We start from the raw sequence: 21,995 nt of genomic DNA, 5'->3' as shown, positions 1-21,995 counted from the left end.
GCCGCCGGCTTATGGACAGGCCCATGGCTGCGTTGGCACATCAATTGCCTTGAGTTGTTGGCAATTCTGCTCGCCCTGCGGAGGTTCCGGCCGTTGATCCAGGGCAAGCACGTGTTAGTTCGGACAGACAACACGGCAACGGTAGCATATGTCAACCACCAAGACGGTCTGCACTCTCATTGTTTGTCACAACTCGCCCGCCGTCTTCTCCTCTGGAGTCAGCAGCACTTCAAGTTGCTGCAAGCCACTAACATCCCGGGCGACCTCAACTCTACAGCGGACGCGCTGTCATGGCAGGTTACCCTTAGGGGAGAGTGGAGACTCCACCCTCAGGTGGTCCAGCTGATTTGGCGTCGATTCGGACAGGCACAAGTAGACCTGTTTGCCTGCCCGCTCTGGTACGCCAGAGGTCAGGGAGGAGGAGGAGCAGGTCGTCCTGGTAGCACCCTACTGGCCCACCCAGATGTGGTTCTCGGACCTCACGCTCCTCGCGACAGCCCACCCGGTGAATTCCCCTGAGGAAGGACCTTCTTTCTCAGGGATGGGGCACCATCTGGCACCCGTGACCAGACCTCTGGAATCTCCATGACCTCCTGCTTTCCTTCCTGCAGGAGAGGTTGGAAGGGCGGCTGTCCCCTTCCACCTTGAAGGTGTACGTTGCTGCTATAGCAGCACACCACAACACAGTGGACGGTAAGTCCTTAGGGAAGCACAAACTGATCATCAGGTTCCTGAGAGGCAACAGGAGGCTGAACCCCTCCAGACTGTGCCTCGTTCCCTCATGGGACCTCGCTGTAGTTATTCAGGGTCTACAGAGAGCCCCTTTTGAGCATTTGCAGTCAGCTGAGCTTAAGGCACTCTCCTTGAAGACTGCCCTCCTGACTGCGCTCACTTCCTTCAAGAGAGTAGGAGAACTGCAAACGTTCTCTGTCAGCGAAACATGCCTGGAGTTCGGTCCAGGCTACTCTCACGTGATCTTGAGACCCTGACCGGGCTATGTGCCCAAGGTTCCCATGACCCCTTTTAGGGACCAGGTGGAGAACCTGCGAGTGCTGCCCCAGGAGGAGGCAGACCCAGCCCTGTCGTTGCTGTGTCCGGTGCGCGCTTTACGCATCTATTTGGATCACACGCAGAGCTTTAGGATCTCTGAGCAGCTCTTTGTTTGCTTTGGTGCACAGTGGAAAGGAAGCGCTGTCTCCAAGCAGAGGATCGCCCACTGGCTCATTGACGCCATAGCTATGGCATATCATGCCCAGGACATGCCGCCCCCGGTAGGGCTACGAGCCCATTCTACCAGGAGTGTAGCGGCCTCCTGGGCCCTGGCCAGGGGTGCCTCTCTAACAGACATTTGCAGAGCAGCAAGCTGGGCAACACCAAACACCTTTGCAAGGTTCTACAACCTCCGGGTGGAACCAGTTTCATCCCAGGCAGTGGCACGCAATACAAGCGGATAAGCCCGGGATAGCTGGCCGGGTGTATCACTTGCACATAGTGCCTTTCACCTCCTCTGAGCTGAAGACGTGCGCCATTAATTCCCAGTAGTGTTCACAAACCATGTTCCCTGGTTGACTTCCTCCGAGCCCTGTGGCAGTCGAGTTTTTGAAGAGACTCACTGCCGGCCCAGTACACGTGCTAACTAAGAGCCCTGTTCTGGGGAAGGTGCTTCGCATATGGTGGTTTCCTGTAAGGTAACCCCATGCGATGTAAATCTTCTGCTAATTCGTTTCCCTGTTGGCAAACTGCATCTTCCTTGGGCAGAGCCCCCTCTGCCACAGTCTCCATGTTTGTAGCAACTCCTCCCCCATTGGGTAGGATCTACCATGAGACTTCACATGGTCAGCAAGACCATGTGATGTATTTTCCACTTAAATATCCCCCCCCTTTGGGTGAGGTGTGTTCTCTGCGGTGTCCTCCCCTTGGGAGGGACACCCCCCGACTAGATCTGGCAGCCCAGTCGGATAATCCCCTTGTTTTTTAGGGAGTGGAAAAAAAGAAGGGGAAAAGTGGCCACGACTGGGTTAGCCTGTCTCTATCTTTTGGGTAGTCGACTTGTCCCCAAAGGGCCATTCGACACTAATAACTATGTTGGGGGAGGTTACGTGTCGGCCTGGTGCACTGGCTACGAGGCACACAGTTGTCTGCCTGTCACACACCGCCAGTTCACGTAACACAGTTCAGCCAGTTGCGGCGTTTTGTATAGGGAACCCTAGTGTCACTACATCGACACAACATTGAGTGAGTGACAAATAGGGAACGTCCTGGTTACTTGCGTAACCTCCGTTCCCTGATGGAGGGAACGAGATGTTGTTTCCCTCCTGCCACAATGCTGAACTACCCGCTGAAATGGCCGGACCTTGTCTCGGCTCCTCAGCATAAAACCTGAATGAGTGGTTGCATACCAGCTCCTTTTATACCCATATGTCCGGGGGAGTGGCATGCAAATACCACTCGCCAATTTTCATTGGCCTTTTATCAAAGACCAGAGGTGTTTCGGGCTCCCAAGAGTGTCCCCTAGTGTCACTACATCGACACAGCGTCTCGTTCCCTCCATCAGGGAACAGAGGTTATGCAAGTAACCAGGACATTTGCTTTTTACATGATGTGTAAGGGATGGGTATATCTGAAACCAGCCTACAATCCATTGAATAGTTTTTCCTCTGAAGTGTTCACAATAGCAGCCTGAGAACTTCAAACTGATAAAAACCTGTGCACACTAAAATTACATATTAGCCAGCCAGTCAAATTGGAATTGGCCATTTCTGGGTGTAATTTGTATCAGGCGGTCTCTGAAAGGTCTGCTGGCGTGCAGTCTGAGACAGAGGTTCTGACTATTTCTGACTACTTCTCATTTCTGGTCAGGAGGAAAGACTCCATCTTTAAATTTTGGTGGCTTTATCATTGACCGGTCAATCTTCATGGACACACAGCTGGGTTCTGGTGAGTTTGATCTCTCTTTCTGTATTGACCTTTAAAAGACCAAATATAAAATACAGGACATTTAGTACTAAATTAATATGAACCAATGAAAAAATTTCAAAGTACTAAATCATAGTAGCCTTTTTAACATTTTAGAGACTAGTGAAGAAAACAACTACCATTTCTTATTGTTTTGATAATGAAGGACAAAATGAAGCAATTAAATAGCATCATTGTTTGTCCAGTACATCAAAAATGAATGCCACATTCAGAGAACAATGGAAACAGGTCAATTCTTCATACCCACCCCCCCACACCCCCCCCCAAGAGAGTGTTCAAGACAAATCTCTGCCCTTGGATGTAGTGAACCGTGGTGTGTTGTACATCTCTGAAACTGCCATCTTTATTATGAAGATCATTTAATAGAGAGTTTAATGAGGATACCTGCATCCTTGAGAAAAACTGCCATCTCTGAATGTTTGTGTTTCCTCCATGAATCATTGAATCCTCATGAAGTTGCACATCTGGATCTGATGAGTCTTATCTCCTCCACTAACTGTCAATATAAACCACAAACATTCACATAAACAAATACTTTATGTTTCATCTGAACAGATCTTATGTGTGGCAGATAAATGATCATGAGGCGGTTGCTCAGAGGACATTCAAGGAGCTGCATTCACTCGAGCTGTGCACTTTTAGTCATTAACAGCCAAGAAACAACGATGAGATTCTTCGAACTCAAGATGAGAAAAGTCATTTATTTGTATGATCCATATTATTGTTTATTATTTATATATAGTAGAGACATAAAGAAAAAATCCTGCACACTCACTTAGCTTTCAAAGAATATAAAAACAATTTCATTGCAACATTTCGATCACACGACCTTCATCAGGCATTTATTATTTATACATAAAATGGCTTTTTACTGTATGTCCACTTTTAAATATTATTAAATAACTTTCTAATAAGGAAATAATTTTAACGCATATGGCTACATCTAAACATTCACCTTTATCAAAGTTTTACTAGATACTGCTCATAATCTTCGTTTCCATTTAGAACATGTGCATTTCTGTTTAAACAGTAGTAAACATTCATATTAAACACTGTGAAACACTCTTCTTTCCATATGTAGCCTAATTTCACTTTCACTTTAACAGACTCTTCCCATTAACAGAGACACACAAGTAGTTGATTCATTCAAATTTAGCACTGCTACAGACACTATTGGCTCTAACATGTATGTGCATCAGCACTTCAAACCAGGGGTGACTGGGCATACTGTGAACGTAAGTAAAAAAATAAAAATAAAAATAAAAATAAATAAATATATATATATATATATATATATATATATATATATATATATATATATATATATATATATATATATATATTCAGCATACAAAATGCATGTCAGGGAAAGAAAGTTTCTTGCTTGCATTGTGTACAGTACACAACTAAAAACCAATTAATATGCTTGATGTTCTTTTTATTGCTAGTTAAATGGGTCAAACTTTATATTGATTCAAATTAACAAATTAATACATACTTAAACTGATACATAATAAACTGTTTAGGATTCTAGCTAATGAGTGTTGTAATGTTATCTTATATTGCAGTACTATGGAATGAATGGTTATTTGTTTTATATTTGTGTACTATGTTCATATCTGTGTTTAGTATAGTTAAATTGTTTTATTACTAAGAAATATAAATTGAAATGATTTGATCACACAATAAACATTTGATAGGGTACAACAGGGATAAAAGGCACATGAAAAATTTACTTTTTTCTGGTCACAAAATGTATCTCTTTTTATTGAATATTGATGGAGAAACATCATTTGTGTGAAAATAAAAAATAATGGAAGGTTTTAATTAAAATTCTGTTTTTTTTTAAAAAAAGGTCTTTTACCCCAAGTCTGTGGGACTTTTACCCCAAGTGTAGGGTAAAAGGCTCCCTCATCACCTTTTTTTTTTTTTTTTAAACTGAAGTTTAATCAAAACAGCCTTTCATTATATATGGTGTATGAGGTAAAATGTTCCCCATACCCCAAATACCACCCTGTCTCTTATTGGACAGCTATTAAAAAACTTTTGACTTAATGACCCTGAACAAAACTGAAAATTATAAATACGAATCTTTCCTTAAAATAAACGTGTTCATTTCAGGGATTTTCTTTAGCTACACAAATTTGCAACATTTAATAAAATATAAAAATAAATAGATCAAATTGCCTCAAAATCAAACTTTAGACACCACACACAAAGCTCTCATGTATCAGGCATGCAGAGCATCCTAACAGGTGTTTAGGAAAGTGCTGTGGTAATGCTGCTATTTAGTGGTTTGGAAGAAAATCAAATCAAAGGAATCTTTTACCATGTGGGGCCTTTAGCCCCATTGTACCCTATTGCTGGACAACTCAGATAGCTAAATAAGTTGTATAAGATTGCATAAATATGTTCATGTTTAGCAGCAAAGTAAATTTAAAGCACAAATCATGATGATTGTACTATGATAGCACACGTACATCATCCAGACGTCTTTGATGTGTGTTTTTACATCTAGAAGATGTATTTTTTAAGTTGTTTGCTCCTCTGCAATACATCTATAAGACGTATGTCAATAAGTATTTCTCGGATGTCATTATTCAAAATACATTGATACCCAAAAAAATGATTTTTATTTTTATTACCATAGTTTTCTATTTCCTGTATTATCACTATGGTTTCACTAAGAATATAATGGTTAAAATATGGTTACTGAAGTAAAACCATGCTACATTTATTACATAATTTATAAAATAAATAAAATAAAATAAAAACATAGTATTGACATGGCCCATGTCCTCAAAACTAGATATTGCCATGTGGCATGTCCAGACAACATAGTATTTCCAAGGTACATGCCCAAAAACATAATATTGACATGGTACATGCTAAAGAAAACATGATATTCCCATTTTTCGTGTGTAAACAACATGGTATTGCCATGGGACATGTCCAAACTGTTACATCTGAGGATGTAGACTGTTTCTTCTCTTGCTGTTTTTCTCTCTCTCTCTCTCTCTCTCTCTCTCTCTCTCTCTCTCTCTAGGTGCCTATGTGATTGATTTTCCTCCCCCAGTTCAGGAGCTCCTCCCCCTAATTATCACCTATCTACTGTGATTGGTTGATTACACAGGAACCTGGATTTGGAGGAAGATTAAACGGAGAACAAATAAGCTGCAAAATAGTTGCTGTATGTGTTGTAGGTTGAGTATTAGTTGAGGGCTGTTGTTGTGTAGGGAAGTGTCCCTTTCTTGTTGTTAATCCCAAATTGTTGTTGAAGAGTTGTTATTGTTGAACTTGTTAAAAGTTAGTGAGCTTATTGTGGCCCTTGGAGTTTGTTGTAATTTTGTCATTTGGTTTCCTTTATTTTTTTCTCATACATCTATAAATTGTATATTTGTTAATATTACAGTCACAACTTTAATTTAGTAAGCTGTAGGGAGAGGGAGCCATTTTTGTTACCAACCTTTTCCTCTGTTTTTGGTTCGACAGGGAGTAAGGTAAGAAATTGTTTTTCCTTTTGTTCTTTCTTTATAGGTTAGTTAATAACTTCTGAAATTGGGTTTAGTTAGTTTACTTTTTGTTTGTTATTTTGGCCTTGCTTCCTCCTGAAGAAATATGTGCTTCCAAACTTTTGAAAATAACAACTTTTGAAGACATCGTGTTTAAGCTTTGTTACAGCCTCACCCTACATGGGGTCGTAACAAAACCATATGGTATTCACATGGTACATACTCAAATCATGGCATTGCCATAGTACATGTTTAAAAAAATCATGGTGTTGTCATGGTGCATTAAAAAAAAACATGGTAGTACCATAATACATGTCCAAACAACATGGTAAAAATCATGGAACATATTTAAAAAACAAACAAAAAAAAAAACATGGTATTGCCACGTGACATGTCTAAACAACATGGCGTTGCGATGGTAAATGTTAAAAAAACATGCTATTTTCATGGTTTATACCCCAAAACGCGTTATGGCCTTGGCACATGCCCAAATGCATGATGTTGCCATGGCTCTTATTCAAACAACAAAGTATTTGCATGGTACATGTTCAGAAAATATGGTTTTGTCATTGTACATTCCCTAAAAACATGGTATTGCTGTGGTACTTGCCCAAAAGCATGATATTGTCATAGTACATATTCAAAAACATTGTATTGCCATGGTACATGCTAAAGAAAACATGGTATTTCCATTGGCCATGCCCAGTTAACATGATATTCCTATGGTACATGCCAAAAAACATGGTATTGCCATGGTACAATACAATTCCATGTTTGTCATATACCATGGCAAAAAAACGTGGTATTGCCATGATACATGTCCAAACAATATGGTATTTGCATGTTAAAAGTTTTTTTTTTCCCATGGTATATTCCCTAAAAACATTGTATTGCCATGGGACATGTTCAAAAAAACATGGTATTCCATGGTATATGTCCAAACGACATAATATTGCCATAGTACATGACATGTTCAAAAAACATGGTACTGCCATTTTTTTGTGTTAAAATAATATGAAATTGCTAAAGAAAATGTTATTGCCATTTCTTTGTGTCCAAACAACATGGCATTGCCATGTTAAAAAAACATGGGTTTGCAATGAGACATGTCTAAACAATATGCTTTTCTCATGGTACATGCCCCAAAACATGGTATTGCTATGGTACATGCTCAAAAAAACATGGCATTGACATAGAACATTTTCAAAAAACCTGGTCTTGCTATGATACATGCCCAAAAGCATGGCATTGCCATGATACATGTCCAAAAACATGGTATTGCCGTGGTGCAGGCTCAAGAGCATGGTATTGCCATAGTACATATTCAAAAAACATGATATTTCCATTTTATGTGTCCAAACAACATGGTAGTGTCATGGTACATGTTCAAAAACATGGTTTTGCCATTTTATGTGTTCAAACAACATGATAGTGCCATGGTAAATGCCCCAAAACATGGTATTATCATGGTGTATATATTCAAAAAAAACATGGTATTGCCATGTCACATGTTCAAAGAACATTGTATTACCATGATACATGTTCAGAAACATAGCATTGCCATAGTACATGTTCAAAAAATATGATATTTCCATGGTGCATGTCCAAAAGCATAATATTGCCATGGCACATGCCCAAAAGTATGGTATTGCCATGGTACATGTCCACAAAACATGACATTGTTATTTTATGTGTTAAAACAACATAGTAGTGCCATGGTACATGCCTTAAAACCTGGTATTTCCATGGTTCATGCTAAAGAAAACATGGTATTCCCATTTTTTGTGCCAAACAACACGACATTAACATGGTACATGCCCAATAACATGGTAATACCATGGTACATGCTCAAGAATTATGGCATTGCCATATTACATGTTCAAAAAACATGGCATTGTCATGGTACATGTTATAAAATCATGGTATTGCCATGGTAAATGCCTAAAAACATGGTACTGCTGTGGTAGTGCCATGATACATACTCAAAAAACATTGTATTGCCATGGTACATGTCCAAATAACATGGTATTACAATGATAAATGTTCAAAAAAACATGGTATGGTTAATCGATGCCAACTCCAACCATACGACATGGCATACTTCATTGGCCACTGCCTGAACCTTGGACTTAGGATGGATCTCACCGAAATGAACTGACCTCTGCTTGCATCATCTTGGTCAAAGTAATTCATTAATCTTACAGTTCATACACATTTTATTTATGCATTGGCCCTTAGCACTTTTTAACACATTTAGTTTACCATTTTATACCATGATTTGCACTGCACATAAATAACTAAAATTGTCATTATATTCATGCTGTTAGCCAAAAGGGGAACTGGCCTCCACAGTGAGCCTAGTTTCCCCCCAAGTTTATTTTTCTCCATTAACTATCATCTTGTGGAGTTTTGTGTTATTTGCCACAGTCACCTTTAGCTTGCTCACTCGGGGTCTAAATAAAATTATTATTTACATATTTATTTAATTATTATTGTTTTATTTTTTTAAAAAAATTTTTTCTCTAAAGACACAATTTACAATCAGTTGTTATCAAACTGCACAATGATGACTGACATTACAGACATTACAGCTTTATTTTCTGTTAAAGCATGATTTTTTGTAAAGCTGATTTGAAACAATATGTGTTGTGAACAGAGTGCCAGGATAATTTACCCGAGGGGGCATTTGAAATTTCGAAGGGGGCACATATTTGCCACTTTACCCTAAGATGTCACGTTGCTGAAAATGAAGTCCCCCAGTCTCACTAGCTGCTGCATGTCCGTCAGAAATTTGGTGATCCACTGACAGATAGAGGTGGGAACAGAGAGTTGTTTAATTTAGTCCGGAGAATAGCTGGGATGATGGTGTTGAAAGCTTCAGCTGGGTTTTAAAGGAATAGTTCACCCAAAAATGAAAATTCTCTCATAATTTACCCACCCTCATGACATCCCAGATGTGTATGACTTTCTTTTTTCTGCAAAACATAAATATTTTTATATCACCCTGCAGCTCTTGCCTGGTTGCCCTCTAAAGCTGAGCAGAGTTGAGCCTGGCCAGTACCTGGATGGGAGACCTCGTGGAGAAAACTAAGGTTTCTGCTGGAAGAAGTATTAGTGAAGCCAGCAGAGGGTGCTCACCCTGTGGTCTGTGTAGGTCCTAATGCCCCAGTATAGTGACGGGGTAAAAAGACACTGTCCTTTGGATGAGATGTTAAACTGAGGTCCTGACTCACTGTGGTCATTAAAAATACCAGGGCACTTCTCATAAAGGGAAGGGGTGTAACCGGCAAAATTGGCCCTTATCTATCATGGCCTCCTAAGAATCCCCATCCTTGAATTGGCTACAACACTCTACTCTCCTCTCCACCAACAGCTGTCGCATCATCCAGGTGGATGCTGTACATTGGTGGTGGTTGAGGAGAGTCCCCCTACACTACTTTGAGTGCTTAGAAAAGTGCTTTATAAATGTAAAGAATTATTAATATCATTATTAGAAGAAGACTATCTCAGCTTTGTAGGTGCATACAATGCAAGTGATTGGTGACCAAAACTTTGAAGCTCCAAAAGCACATAAAAGCAGCATAAAATAATCCATGTCCTCAAAAGCGATCTAAACGGTTTTAGCTGAAAACAGACAAAATATAACTCCTTTTTCACTGTACATTTCACTGTCTCTGGGCACAATAATGGCTTCAATTTTGAGTACGCTTCCTAGTGCTTGACGCATGACGCATAGATGGCGCCAGGAAGTGTAAGAAGCTATATCATGCAGATGTCAAGATTTATAGTGAAAAAGGAGTTCTATTTTGGTCTGTTCTCACCCAAAATCAAATTGGATCGCTTCAGAAGACATTGATTTAATCACTGGAGTCATATGGGTTACTTTTGAAAATTTTGATCACCATTCACTTGCATTGTATGGATCTACAGAGCTGAGATATTCTTCTGAAAATCTTCATTTGTGTTCTGCAGAAGAAAGAAAATCATACACACCTGGGCATTTTTGGGTGAACTATCCCTTTTAAATGAGATTCACAGGAGGTGAGGTAATCACCACTAGGTGGCATGATTATATCATTCTTTCAATAGAGATCCTGTCACGCTCTCTGTCTCTCTAGATTGAATGCTCTTTAATGGGATTTTTCTGTCACAAGACACATTGTAATGTCCTCACCTCTCGCCCAGTGAGCTCTCCCAAAAACCTGTTACCTGCCCCCATTTACCATAATAATTAGCTGCAGACATTCGTTTGGTCAGTTCTGGTAATGTGAGACATGTGACATTCCTCATTCTCGGGTTATGTGCTCCTGACCTTGTGTTTTCATTGGCTCTCTATTAACAACACTTTTAATGTATGTGTGGCATGTCACCTCCGAAATTACATTTTCAAATCAGCTCTGTCATGCTCAGCTACACTGTTAATGGTTTACAGTGTTAAAGCTACTGTACACTAACTCACTTGCTGCTTTTGTAATATTTATGAAATCAGGACACCACTTGAGAATGTTATGATAGTTTTACCCACACAGACATACACCAAATCAAAAGCCTTCACTGGCCTGTATTTAAGGATATTGATTTAAACAGACATAAAAAAGACTCTTATCATGTGAACTGCTAAAGCATTATGTCAAGTCAAATCAAGTCATTTTTATTTGTATAGTGCTTTTCACAACACACATTGTTTCAAAGCAGCTTTACAGAAAATCATGCATTAACAGAAACTGAAACTGTAATATATATAAAGTCTTAGAGTCATCATTGTGTAGTTTAATAAAATACGATTGTGAATTGTGTTTAAAAATAAGTAATTAAATAATAATTGTATTTAGAACCCTAGAGAGCAAGCGGAAGGCGACTGTGGCAAGGAACACAAAACTCCATAAGATGTTGGTTAATGGAGAAAAATAACCTTGGGAGAAACTAGGCTCACTGTGGGGGCCACTTCCCCTCTGGCTAACCAGCATGAATGTAATGCCAATATTACATAATTATATATAGTGCAGGTCATGGTATAAAATTATTAAACTAAGTAAGTGTTAAGGGTCAGTGTTTAAACAAAGATTTTGTATGAACTGTAAGATTAATGACTAATGTCTTTGAAGTTCATCCTGGATTATCTGCAGAAGTTCATATAGATGCATTGTCCTTTGTTAACATTAGCATGTTCTTCACTGCACTCACACGTTCAAACCCTTTGAAGTCACTTGACTGTGCTCCTAATCTGTTTTTCAAGCGTGCTTTTCTCATATTTCAGTTATCAAATGACATAGATTGTGATAATGTTTAAGACAAATTATTGACTTAACACTTAGACAAGAGAAATATTCCTTAGAGGGCATCGCTTGCAAAGTATAAGGGAATCAAAACACATGTATTGGAATGCGGATCCAAAAATCCACTGTACACGTTTTCTATTGCCTGTTTGTAACCTTTTACTAAAACAATATTGAACAACACATATGCTTTGATACACTTCAGGTTTTATCAGATTTTATATAACAGATTACCTTGTGTCACAGTAAATCCTTATATTGCCCTCTACCATTTGTTTACATTAGGTGGCCATTCTCATTAAACTGTGTAATATATATATATATATATATATATATATATATATATATATATATATATATATATATATGTTTTTTTTATTTTTTATTTTTATTTTTTTTTGACCAGTAATCTGAATAAAACATGTCCCTCTTTAGTGGTCACCCAATGTCTATGTTGGTTACGGCCTGGAAACTTTGGGCCTAAGGTGGAGAAAATATGAAAAAAAAACAAAATGGCACCATTTCCTGAAAATGACTCTTGGGTAATTGTGTCTGTACACATGTATGTGTTCATGTGGCATCTCTGTTGATGAAGCATGTTTCAACGATTCATTAATCAGTGCTCAGGACTCATGTCTCCGCACAGCTTTCATTCAGCACAGGGTTACAGCAGTGTTAAAGCTTCTGTAGTCCTCACAGTTCCAGTACACACACAGAGACTCAGACAGACAGATCAATCTTTATCTTAATGATCTCTACACACACAGGTGAACTCTGCCCCCATCCACATTTAAATGACCTGCCCATTGTTTGCTCACCGCCGCTGGCAATCATTTCTCAAAACGCCACCTGGGATTGTCCTTTTAAGTGGCTGGACTGTGTGTGTGTGTGGGCGGGTTTAGGTGGTTTACGAGGACATATGTTTAGGTTACAAAGTGGTAATTTCAAGGGTATTATGCTATAAATGTGGTTTATGAGGACATTTCTATTGTCCCTAAAATTCAAATAGCTTAAAAAACATACTAAATTACGTTTTTTTGAAAATGTAAAAATGCAGAACGTTTTTTGTGAGGGTTAGGTTTAGGGGTAGGGTTAGGGTATATAATCTATAGTTGGAGAGTCCTCATAAGTGTGTGTGTGTGTGTGTGGGGGGGGGGGGGGGGGGGGGGTCTGTGAGATTTTGCTGAAAGATAGGCATTTGGGAATATAGGTGAACAGCCTTTATATATTGGTTATGTAATGGTTTATATGTACAGCAGGTGTTTGTTCAACTATGGGAACATTTATGTCCCAGGGGTTGATTTGAATGTAAACAGATTGTACTTTTATTTATAGATTTTATTGTTTTCCCCTTGTCCCAGACCCATGAATTTCAATCTTAAAATATGAAAATCTACCATAGTATTAGATTTTTAAAATTGTGAATCTAAACAAAAAGTGTTAAATAACATAAATCATCTTGATATATATTTTGTTAAAATGATTTAAATATATATACACAGCATATTTTCACAAATTGTATCTTTCCGACAGTTGTGGCGTCATTTCCACCAAATAAGTTATGCCTAATTAAAATTTTCAAAAGTTAATGTACTCGTTAATCAAGCAGACAAAAGTGTCAGTGAATACCATGGTTGAGAAATACGAGACAAGTGATGTTTGAAAAAAACAGAGAATCAAAGTAAATTTCTTTTGAGAGATGAGTATTTTTATTGGGTGACATTTCCAGTCAAGCTGTAATATTGTGAAATTATGTAAAAAGTGTAAAAACATTGTGAGTAAAGTATTTAGAATGTGTAAAATGCTAGCAATGAAATTAGCCTTAGCAAGACAAAGGAGTTGGCCATTTTACTGAAAATGTTGGAGTAATGTTGGACAAAATGTCAATTGTACAGCAAAATGAATGGTGATTTTAGATGTGTATATTTTCAAACTCAGAATCACTCAATTCCCTTTTTTGTCACTCAACCATATACACAAGTGCAACAGTGGGTGAAAGTCTTGGGTGCAGTTCTGAGCAACATAGTAGTCATGACACTGATGAGACATATACCAATTTACAATAAACATCAGATATACACAACAACAGGGGTGGACTGGGAAGACAAATCGGCCCAGGATTTTACATAGAAACTGGCCCAGAATTTATTGAGCGGGGGTGGGCGGCCCATTACAGCTTATCGTGGCCCATTCAGCCCCGTTTCACGGCCAGCCCACCGAGAAAAGTCCCGGTTCTCCGCCCCTGCACAACACAATTTACAAAATTAATATACACATAATTACTCAACAAAATATACAAATAATAATATACAATAATATACAATAATGTACAGTATACAATACACACAATATACAATAAAAATAATACATATAAATGTGCAGTAAGGTTGTATAGTGTTGTAGTATATTTTCTATACTTTTGTGGTTTTGTGAATTATTTGTTTTGAGTGTGTTTATGAAACTTTATCTATGCTAAATGTTATTCATTTGTTGTGAAACAAGATTAATCATTTGTACTAAAGTTACAACAACAAATACAAAATGTAACCCACAGCTTGAGGTTTACGATTAATGACAAATATTCAATCTAGTGGTTAATTGTTAATGTAGGCAACAGAAAGTGACACTTATGTTATTCTCATCTCCAATCCAAACAAATCATCATTGTTTACACTGAATAATTTGATTATAACATTGGGAAGGTGTTTTTGCATCAAAGGGCCACAATGCTTTTCAAGTATGTCACTGCATCATTGCCTCTGTGAATAAATGACCCATAGTTAACGTTATTATAGCACTCCTGATGGTTATGTGTGTGAATAAGTATGCCTTTTCACACCTTAAGAGAATCAGCAGAATAAATTAAGGAGTCGATTGCCTCTTGGGTTAGACATTAGATGTCTTTGTATGGGACAAGAGGGTGTGAAACATTAGTAATTTATTTAAACTTGCATATGTGTTTGTGCTGCCTGTTGTGTTTAATGGTCTATCCATCTAACCTAACCTTCACCAAAGACATTGAGAAACTACGTTTGAATACAGTAGAGCAATGCTGTACTTAGAACATGGTTTTAACACAAGACCTTAAAGATAAATACATGATTTGAGATGTGATCTGAGATTTCAGTGTATTGTTCATTCCCTGGAATAAGTGTAATTTGTGTTAGAAATTTTCAGGAAATTATATTTTAAATTCTTTCTTGCAGAACTATCAAAAAATCATATTTTCCCACTTCATGACCAAAGTACCAGGACTGTAACTACCATAGAAATTGGAAGGTCACCATGTCCCCAGCTTCATATTCAACCAATATGGGTCTGTCAATGGCCAATTCATAAACAACTACCTCCAATCCTAAACATGTGCTAACAGCCTTTTTAAATTACTATTGTTATTTATTGCTACTAACCATAAAGCACTGCTACATGATTTCAATCTCATCACAGTACGTATTGAATTCAGAAAAAAAATAATTGTAATAGGTAATTGAGTAAATTCTGGATGTACTTGTAGTTTCAGTGTGCCTTGTAATAAATCACACATTATAATATAATAGATGTGCCCAGACATTTGCCAACACTTTCACATTCATGTTTTGTGGATTAATGTTACAGGGTTGAAGATACAAACATGTCTAAGAACAGCGTTGGTTAGCAAATATATTTGCACCACATCACATTATTTAAGGTCAATATATTTGTGCTTTGTGCCAAGAGAAATGTTTTTTAAAAAAATAAAAAAATAAACCCTACCATTTTTTCCCAATAACAGAGTTGAATTATTGATAAAGGTTGTATGAGAAAGTAGCTAGAAAAAAGTATGTTGCTAGAAAATATGTATGTTGCTTGTCACCTTGGTTAGCAAATATATTTGTTCCACAACACAATATTTACAGTCAATATTTTTGTACTTTATGCCAAGAGAGAGAGAGAGAGAAAAAAAGTTTATTACTGTTTATTCCTTAAATCAAATTTGAATTATTTATAAAGGCTGAAAGAGAAACATGCCTCTATTTGAACCATGTCTGAACCAAAATAATTTGTATTTCATTTCATTAAATATGATGTTATAGTTATTTTTTGTTATTAATTCTAGGCAAGGCAAAGCAAGTTTATTTATATAGCACATTTCATACACAATGGTAGTTCTAAGTGCTTAACATGGAAATGATAAAAAATAAAAATTAAAAAAAAAGATAACAAGAAAATAAAAATAAGAATAAAAAGAAAATTTTATGACAGTTATAACTCTAAAGCGCTGCTACATTATTTTAACACTGTCAGAGTAAGTTAAGAATTCATATACTAATAATTTTTGATAGATAATTTAGTAAAATGTGGTTGTGTCACTCAGTGTCAGTGTCTTGTGATAAATCACATTCTATAATTGATGTGCCAACACATTTGCCAACACTGTTACAGTAAATTCATGTTTTTTGGTTTAATATTATGGAGTTGAAGATGTGAAAATGTTTAAGAACAGCACTGGTTAGCAAATATATTTGCAACACATCACATTTTTTATCGGTTGATATTTTTTTACTTGTATAGCAAATCATATTATACAGTATACATATTGTATCAAGTCAATCCAGTCAATAATTTTTTTTTGTAATAATATTTACTTTGTGCAGAGAAAACAAATCTGTAAAAAATAAATAAAAATAAATTCCTGATCACTTATGGTGCGTTCACATACAATGCGAAGCGAGCGTTTCGCGCGGCGCGATTACATACAAAGTCAATGCAGATTGATGGGGAAAGATAAGTTGTCATAGAAGCCCCTCCTCCTGTCCTTTTCCGGAAGAGAAGGGGGAATACTCGCGGGTTCGCGTTACTCGCACGAACGCGAGTTTAAACACAAATTTATAATCCAGCGGTCAAACTCGCGCGAGCAATGCGAGGCGAAAAAAATTTCACGTTGTATGTGAATGCACCATTACACTTTTCCCCATAACAGAATTGAATTATTGATAAAGGCTGTAAGATAAACAGCTAGAAAACAAAAAAGAACAGCCTTAGTTATCAAATATCATTGTACCACATCAAATTGTTTACAGTCAATATTTTTGTACATTGTGCCAAGAGAAAAAAATAAATGAAGGAAAAAAAAGAAATAAAACATAAAAAACTGATCACTATTATTTTCCCCCATAACAGAGTAATCAAATTAAGGTAGCAAATTAAAAAAGAACAGCCTTAGTTATCAAATATACACCACATCACTGTCACAGAGGAACTGAACCAAGCAAAGGTGGGATCCAGTCACGGGACTTTATTGACTCAACTGGAGAAGCAATAACAGAAGGAACGATAACAGGAAAATAAAGATAGGAAAACAAACCAAGTAATCCACAATGAGGATATCTAGACACCACTAGGAAGATATATACACACAGTGAATATAATGGGAGACTAGACAAAGAATGACTGAACTAGGAAATCTAGATATACAGATGAATAGCTTTTCATTGTGGACTTTAGGAGGAACATCCCAACACTGACCCCCCTCACCATTCTAAACAGCACTGTGGCAGCAGTGGAGTCATTCAGGTTTTGGGCACTACCATCTCACAGGACCTGAAGTGGGAGACCCACATTGACTCCACTGTGAAAAAGGCCCAGCAGAGGTTGTAATTCCTTCACCAGCTGAGGAAATTCAACCTGCCACAGGCGCTGCTGATACAGTTCTACTCAGCAGTCATTGAGTCTATCCTCTGCACCTCAATAACTGTCTGGTTTGGTTTAGCTATGAAATCAGATATCAGAAGACTACAAAGGACAGTTCGGACTGCTGAGAGGATTATTGGTTGCCCCCTGCCTGTACACTTCCAGAGTGAGGAAAAAGGCTGGAAAAAATCACTCTGGACCCAACTCACCCTGCCCACTACCTTTTTGAAATGTTGCCTTCTGGCGACGCTTCAGAGCTATGAGCACCAGAACCGTCAGGCACAGGAACAGTTTTTTCCCTCAGGCTATCCATTTCATGAACAGTTAAAACTGCCCCATTGAGCAATAACTATGTGCAATACACAGTTCAGTCTTTTTATATTTATCCAACACATCCAACCACTTCTGCCATTTCATTCCTCTGAAAAAAAAAAAAAAAAAAACATTTGCACTGTACATAACAGATTTGTATTTGCACTGTACATAACAGATGGTATTAGATTTGCACTACCCATGTGTGTGTGTGTATGTATGTACAGTATGCATGTGTGTGTCTATACGTGTGTATAATTATTTTTATTTTTATTTTGTTTATTATTATCTATGTCTTGCTGCTGTTTTTGTATTGTTGTACACTGGAAGCTCCTGTCACCAAGACAAATTCCTTGTATGTGTAAGCATACTTGGCGATAAAGCTGATTCTGATTCTGATTTATGTCACTCCATTAAATATGATATCAGAAAGATCAAAGCATTGTTTTTAAAGGGAGAAAGTCACCGCATAACAGAATTGAACAGAAAGTGCATTTCATAGAATGTTCTGCATTTCACAGAAAATGCATAAAGCTTTTAAGAAATGACACAGACAGTGATAGTATGGTATCATGGTGGTGACAGGGGACATGCAAATTGTCTGATATTTTGATTAAAAACTAAAATTTAAAATAAGATTAATGTTTTCTTTTAAAATATATTTTGCATTACACACTAAACAGCGTTAAATCTAATGTAAATGTAGTTCATTATACTGTTAATTCTATCAGTAGTCAGTCAGTCAGAGACACATTTCCTAAGCAAGACTCATGTCATTTTGAAAATGTACCTGGGTTTAAATCGTGCTGTCACCGCAGATAAAATCAGCGCTGTCATCTAATTGATACCTTTAACAATCTCACATTGTCTGATGACCTCTGACCCCTGTATGTGTGTGTGTTTGTGCTCACAGCGCATTCCTCAAGTCTAGTCGCACCAGACTCACAATTCTAACAACTAGGAGGCAAATCATCTGCATGTTTGATGGTTGTGCTGTAGTTTCAGGATTCGGTTTGCCAGTGTGTTTGTCTGTGCTGACAGCTTTATGTGATCACAGTGTTTCTGGGCTGGGTGTCAGGCAGGTAGTGTATATGACAGGTTTACTGTGTAAGTACAGTGATCTGTCTGCCAGCTGCCTAACATACTCAGAATCTACTGACATCCACTGTGGTGTGTGATAGAGGTTTGAACTACACTGATGAAACATCTCTCAGTGAAGATACTCTCTATTACAACAGTTCTGAACAAGCAAATTAAAAAAAATTTTGTTCCCTATTTCATGTTAACAATAAAGAGGAAATGTTAAATATCCAACACACTCTCATGAGGAATTGTCACTGTCGTGACTTTTGTCCTGCACCATCAAAACGTCACTGTGACCTGACCCAACCGACCAGGGCAGCATTGTAAGAGAAACTTTTCTCTATTTGAACCGTCTGAACTAAAGCATTTTTTATGTCACTCCATTAAATATGATATCAGAAAGATCAAAGCATTATTTTTAAAGAGTAAATGTCACATCATAAGCCTAAGCTGGCACCAGTGGTCTCTATGATCAACTTAAGCTTGTGATGCTTTTGGGAAACGCAGCCCTGACCGGTACTAGGGATAGGCATTTTCGAGTAATCTTATAGTCTAGCAACTCTAACCTACAAAAAACAAGTAATCGATTACTCGTGAATTAAATTATTATTGTAAGTTAAAACTAAAAAGTATGACACGTCCGTGAAATTTATATTTTGTTTTATTCACAAATGTTACCAAGAACAGTTTCAAAGTAAGCTAACTTCAACAAACTGCCATTCTTTTTTTGAGGGGGGGGGGGGGGGTTACGCTTGTTACAAATTAACAAGAAATGACTATAAATAACAATAAATAACTTTATAGTTATTTATTGTTATTTATAGTCATTTCTTGTTCATTTGTATAGTTATTTATTGGTAAATTGGTAAATTTTTTGTTAATTGGCCCTCCAAGTAGGGATTCGCTTAGGGTCCCCAAATGCTCAGAAACAGCCATGGGCAGCACAAATAATCAAACAGAATGCAGGTGTCTGAAGATGTGTTTTTTAAAATTAAAGTTCATTTTAACTTGACAAGGTATTACAAAAATGCAGCAGTCCAAAGTGAGATGCTGAAAATACTGTCAAAGATTTTCGTCGACAGCATGTTTACATAGGAAAACAATTAAAAACAATGCAGATGTACACAAAAATATGCCCGGTGTGAACAGCCCCTAACTCATCTGTTTGTGTGTGTCTGTGCATAAAAGCGAGTGTGCGAAACAAATTATGGTAAAATAAAATAAAAATATATGTATAAAAAATATTAACAATACTAATAAGAACAGTTTATGTTTCCATTAATTACAAATCGAACCCGATGTTAAAAATTGAAAAACTGGCCTGAAACCAGATGGTTTGTCGGGTCCCCTCGGGCTCGGGTCGAGAAACAGTCATCTACCCTCTTGGCATTTTTAACATGACCCATTGCTAATCTTTGAAATGTTAAAAATGAATGAAAATTCTGTCAACATAATTTACTCATTATTGTATCATTTCATTATGATTTTGAATTCCATGCAATGGACACAAAAGGAGTTTTCAGAATGTCCAAAATTCAGCTCGAAAAATGACAAAAGCGCCATAAAATTATCCTAAAATGACTCGTCTGCAATATTTCAAGTCTTGGCAAAGATGCTATTGCTTCGTGTGTCCATTTGAGAAATGTGTTAAATTATCAGCGTCCTTCTGCGGCAAAACACTCAAATCCCACATTCATATAACATATAACGTTCAAAAAATTTTTCCGCAAAGCGCTACAAATGCTTTGACATCAGTGATGTCATGTGCCATTCACGTGTCTTCTTTATTGTGAAAATGCACAAGTTTGGATGTATCTTTCTCAATCAAATTTGACTGCTTTCATGCAAAAGAAGTTTTTTTTTTTTTTTTTTTTTACACATCTAACACTGTAGATTTCAACGTATAGTTTGTTCAAAATTTTTATTGTTTACTAAAGTAAAGAGTTAAACTTTGGTGCACTACTTTTGCTATGGACATGAATGATACCACAAATCATGCAACTTTTAACCAGTACACAACACCTAGCAATGACCCAGAACACCCTAGCAAATGTCCTGGTTACTTTCGTAAACTCCGTTCCCTGATGGAGTGAACGAGACGTTGTGTCGACTTACCTGGCTCCGGATACCCACCATAGGGCTGGTCAGTGAGGGGGGAGGAGGAAAATTGTCCCCGCGGTCCATCAGAACCGGCCTGGCGTGGGCATGTTTGTGCCACAGCTGAGCACGCAGGGGCGGGGGGACCACCCCTGGAGTGCCATACCTGTCATAAAGGAACGGTGGCCGGTGGTCATGATAATGATGGCCGTGAGCCATATGTGACCCAGGAAATGAGGAAACCGCTCCTTTTCTGAATATTCGAATCAATGAAAAGGCAAAAGATTCTCCTCCCGACCCTCCATCGGGGGATGGAGATGTCTGCTTACCATCTCTAGGCCAACAGCAGGTCTCCACGTGCCTGGGTCGCCCATCTCAGGGGTGCTTCGAAGCCTTCCTTGGGTTCTTGGCGGCCGACCGTGAGATGGGTGGCATCTGCTTCCTGCGGGTGGCTCCATGCTGGGACCGGGACGCAGGGGCAGGCTGTGGCAGAGCCAGTGTTGTTGCGGCAGGAGGACACCCTTGGCAACGAGCAGACGGGGTGCGGGGTCTTGAACCACGCCGAGGCAGGATGTGCTGAATAGCCTCCGTCTGCCATTTCATCACCGAGAACTGCTGGGCGAAGTCCTCGACGGTGTCGCCGAACAGGCTGACCTGGTAGACGGGGTCGTCAAGGAACTGTACCTTGTCAGCTTCCCACATCTCGAACAAGTTGAGCCATTGGTGGCGCTCCTGGACCACCAGGGTGAGCATCACCTGCCCGAGAGTCCGCGCCATGACCTTTGTCGCTCAGAGGGTGAGGTCGCCGAGCACAGCTCCTGCATCAATCCCCGGTCAGAACTACCCTCGTGCAGTTCTCTTTGCGCCTTGGCTTGGTGCACTTGCAGGAGAGGACCAGCGTTACCGCAGGCCTCAGTTGCCAGAGACGATATAAACCTACAGGCGCTGGACGGGAGTCTCGGGCGGCCCCGCCAGGTGGCGGTGTTTTGCGGGCACAGATACACTGCAACCGCCTTATCCACCTGGGGAATCGCCGAGTACCCCCTGGCAGCTCCACCATCGAGGGTAG

The 21,995-nt window shown here is 38.5% G+C and overlaps 1 pseudogene; it reads right to left on the bottom strand.

Annotated features, from left to right (window-relative positions):
* LOC127435736 (NLR family CARD domain-containing protein 3-like) overlaps window positions 1-21,628 on the bottom strand; it is a 35,733-nt pseudogene extending 14,105 nt beyond the window's left edge.
* Between the last annotated feature and the right edge of the window lie 367 nt (window positions 21,629-21,995).

This window comes from Myxocyprinus asiaticus, chromosome 46 (genome assembly GCF_019703515.2).
Source record: "Myxocyprinus asiaticus isolate MX2 ecotype Aquarium Trade chromosome 46, UBuf_Myxa_2, whole genome shotgun sequence".
In the NCBI taxonomy this organism is placed as follows: Eukaryota; Metazoa; Chordata; class Actinopteri; order Cypriniformes; family Catostomidae; genus Myxocyprinus; species Myxocyprinus asiaticus.
The sequence above is the reverse complement of the archived record's forward strand: the minus strand, read 5'-3'. Positions and strand labels throughout refer to the sequence as shown.